Below are 4,486 nucleotides of genomic sequence, written 5' to 3' on the forward strand. Positions count from 1 at the left end.
TCACAGCAGCCTCAGCCTCAGTTTCCCTCTTGTTCATTTCCCATGTACTCCAGGGACCTCCCGAGGGACGTTCCCTTCCCAGATAAGGCTGAAGTAAACCCTGGCATGCAGGTGGGGTTGGGGGGGGGGTCCTGGAGGGGACATGCCTTGCTAAAGCCACCAAGCCCCCAGCAGTGCGCAAAGATGGACAGGAGGGCGGCAGGGGCATAGCTGGGCTCCATGGAGTGGGGTCGGGGCTGGATTCTGGGAATGGAGCCCCAGGGTGGGAAGAGCAAAACACCTTCCCTGCGTGGGGAGGGCACCCCATCCCCTGCACAGACCCTGCCTGCCCACTCCACTGCTTCTGGCCCAGGGGAGTCAGGCCTGGAAGGATGTGGTGGGCGTCACTAGCTCTGGGTGACTCCTTTTATGGGGAAACTTTGGAACTTCATCTGAGAAAGCCCTGTGCTAACCAGGGCCCTGCCTCCGGCCAGGGCAAGACAAGGAAGCCGTGCAGCCCTCAAGGCTGTTGCTCCCGGGACGGTGCCGTTTCCTGTGACAGCTTCAGCACTCGGAACTCACCCTGGCACGCAGGAGGCTCACACGGCACACTTGCCAAAGGAGCTGACGGGTGATTGAATTAGTGAACAGAGAGTCCCCATCTCTCCGTGTGTGCCTGCACGTGCTTTTGCTTGCCTGTGTGTGCACGTTTGAGGGTATGCTTGTGTTCACTACATGCAACTGTGCGTGTCTGCAAGTGTGTATGTGTATTTTTATGTGTTTTCTTGTGCACACCTGTATATTCAGGTATGTACAGATATTTGCTTTGTGTACATGGCATGCGTGGGTGTGTGCTTGTGTGCTTGCTGTATGCATGTATGTGTGTGCTGTCCAGTGAATGCAGGCATGTACTCATGTGTATAAGTTAGTGTGTGCACAAATGTGTGTGCACGTGTGATTTTGTGAGTGCTTGTGTTTGTGTGTATAACTTTGTGTGTATGTATGTTTGTGTGGGTGGGTCCGTGTGTGCACATGTGTCTGTGTGGGTGGGTCCGTGTGTGTGCACATGCACATGTCTGTGTGGGTCGCTCCATGTGTGCACATGTGTCTGTGTGGGTGGGTCCGTGTGTGTGCACATGTGTCTGTGTGGGTCAGTCCATGCATGCACATGTCTGTGTGGGTCAGTCCATGTGTGCACATGTGTCTGTGGGGGGTGGGTCCGTGTGTGTGCACATGCGTCTGTGTGGGTCAGTCCATGTGTGCACACGTGTGTGGGTGGGTCCATTGTGCACATGTGTCTGTGGGGGTGGGTCCATGTGTGCACACGTGTGTGGGTCGGTCCATGTGTGCACGTGTCTGTGGGGGTGGGTCCGTGTGTGCACATGTGTCTTTGGGGGGGTGGGTCCGTGTGTGTGCACACGCGTCTGTGTGGGTCGGTCCATATGTGCACATGTGTGTGGGTCGGTCCATGTGTGCACACGTGTCTGTGGGGGTGGGTCCGTGTGTGCACATGTGTCTGTGGGGGTGGGTCCATGTGTGCACGTGTCTGTGGGGGTGGGTCCGTGTGTGCACATGTGTCTGTGGGGGTGGGTCCATGTGTGCACACGTGTCTGTGGGGGTGGGTCCGTGTGTGCACACGTGTCTGTGGGGGTGGGTCCGTGTGTGCACACGTGTCTGTGGGGGTGGGTCCGTGTGTGTGACATATGTGCTCTCCTTTAAGCTCAACCCTGGCCAAACCTCTTGACCTCTTGGAGCCCAGGGCTGTGCAGCTACTTTGTGGAGCACTTAGGGGCATTTCAATCAAGTTGCAAATGGGCTGTGGTGACCTGGAGGAGTGGGTAGATGACCTCACCCAGCTGCACACAGAGGGTGTGGGTCAAGCACTGTGTACTTAAACTTGGCATTGAAGTAGAATGGACACCCCAGAAGGTGATGTGACAGGGATTTCCCCCACAGACACTCACAAGGGAACCGCCCCAGGGAGCCGTCCCAGATACCCCTCCACCCTCCGGTCACCCCACTCCCCTGGAAGCATTACCCACTCCAGGCACTTTGGGGGGCAGAATGGAGACTGTCCAGTTCCCCAGGTGGCACTTTCTCTGCCCTCTCTCCCAGCTGGTTCCTCCAGGCACCAACCCCCAACAGCACCACATGCTCAAGGGTTAGTGACAGATGGCCGAGCAAGGCAAAGTGGTCCCAGGGGCTCTGAGCAGGAAGGGATTTAATGCAGGGAAGGAGAGTCGCAGGACCCAGGACAGGCTGCAGACTCCAGGCGGGCCTCCTGGGAGACTCGGGCACAGAGCGCCACCCCGCTAGGTGCTGTCACCACGGCAGCCCCTGGAACTGTGCCGGGAGCATGAAGCTGCCAGGGCCACTTCACTGCCACTGCCCTGCACCCCCAGGAGCTGGAGAACAGACCCGCATGACTGTGAGCACCTGAGAGCCAGGCGAGGCAGGGGAAGCAGCCACGCCTGCAGCCACCCTCACTCCAGCACACAGATAACATAGCAAGACAAGGTGGTGTCTCCGTGGGGTGCCCCCGTAACCCCACATCTCATACACACTGGCCTGATGGGTGGCCTCCCCCACATCTGGGACCCTGGCTAGAGTCTGGGAGGTGGCTGCCTGTCCCGCCTCTCCTAAGCACGGAAGCCCGGCAGGGATACAGGGCAAGTTCTCCCAGTGGTCAGTGGGGCCCCAGCCCTAGCCGCCTGGGTGCAGCGAGGGCCCCCCTCGAGCCTGCTGATGGCCAGTGACCAACCGTCCTCTCATCCTACGGCCTCAGGTCTATGGTCCTCCGGGCAGGAAATGTCCAGCAGGCCAGAGGCTCCTGTGTGCGTGGAACAGCCGTGTTTACACAGGTGTTGGCCCATGGCGCTGGCAGGGCTCCTGTCACACCAGCCGTCGGGCCTGTGGTGAATGCCAAATGCTGGTGCCTGGGAAGGGAAGTGGGAAAGGACAAGGTGGCGGCAGGGGTGGGGAACCTGAAGGGGAGCGGCCTTGACGGGGACAGTACGACAGCCGGAGGGGGTGGGGTGCATGGGGGTGGCAGAGGCAGGTGTGTGGATGTGTGTGTGACGTGCCCACTGTGTGTGTGGCTGTGTGCATGGCGTGAGTGCTGGCGTGTGTGTGCCGAGGGCCTGGTGCCAGGTCCAGGGAGGCCAGGGTGGCTGCTAAGAGCCTGCAAGCTGTTTTTTGATTTGTAGTTATTTGAAAAGTCTACACAAGAAGAAAATTAAATCTCATTTACTAAATACAATAAACTTACAGGAAGGCAGAATTGTCCCCAGATTACAAACATGTGGACCCTGAGTTGCTCCATGATAGCTCAGCCCCAAACCACGTGGCGGGCATGGCAGCCCTGAGCCCTGGGCCCAACTGCTCCCCGCCAAGGTAACACACGAGCCTGGTAAGTCAGACCCCCAGAGCCCCACAAAGCAGGGGTCTGTGTGGAGGGAGGGGCCCCTGCCTGCTGTCCCTGCCTAGCCTGCGGTCCTGCCCTCGCCGGGCAGCGGACCCTGGACGGCTCGTGACCATGACCTCTCTTGGAAAGCGGATCTGGGCCGGTCTGACCCTCTTCCCCCGGAGCAATCTGAGGCCCACCAGCAGTGGCAGCAGGTCTTCGTGTGGTCTCAGGACCGTGTCCCAGGATCAGAGCCCAGGCCAGAGACCCTCGCCAAGGCTGTCACCCAGGAGGGAGGTGATGGGAGGCCACAGCGGGGCCCAGGCTGGAAGTGAGAGGGGTGGGGCCTATGGCAGAATGACAGCCAGCACAGAGTGGGCAGAGGCCAGAGCAGGGCCCAAGGTGGCCAGGTGGGCACCAGGCTCGGGAGACACTAGGCTTCGAACTGAGGAAGGGGAGGCACCGGAGCCGGACGCCCACTGCCCAGAGAGAAGGGCTGGGTCCTTGAGGGCCGCTGCTTCTGGGTGTCGTGCGGCCACTGAGGCTGAAGCTCAGTCGCCCCGACTCCGTGGTCCCTGTGCAGACTCCCAGCAGCTGGCTACCCCTGACTGCCTACTCTCAAATGCAGACACACCCTGGCACCACCCGGCCAAGATCCCACATGGCCCCGGGGCACCCTGCTCGCCTCACTGGCCTTGTCCCAGATCAGGAGGTGCTCACAGCACCGTCCTACACACCAGCCTTGAGCCAATGCCAGAGTTGTGAGGCCAAGCGCAGCCTGGACCTCCACTCCGGCCCTGGTGGCCGTCCGCCTTGTCTCCTATGGGGAAAGTGGTTTCTCTTTGGCCCAAGCCCACCTGCCCCTGCCTGAGGGTGCCGTGGGACTCTGCACTCAGCCGGTCGGAATCCCAAGTGCTCGTGTCCACAGCAGGCCCAGCCAGCAGGGAGAGGACCCGGGGCTCCCCTCGGCGGCATCACAGAGGAGGCCCCCTCAGGCACCACTCGTTCATGTGGCTGCTCAGCCCTGCCCTCTCCCTCCTCCCGGATTTCCCACTGGGCTTGCAGGGACCGCCCCTAATAGACTCCATCACCCAAGCCATGTGC

The sequence above is a fragment of the Callithrix jacchus genome, chromosome 21 (assembly GCF_049354715.1).
Source record: "Callithrix jacchus isolate 240 chromosome 21, calJac240_pri, whole genome shotgun sequence".
In the NCBI taxonomy this organism is placed as follows: Eukaryota; Metazoa; Chordata; class Mammalia; order Primates; family Cebidae; genus Callithrix; species Callithrix jacchus.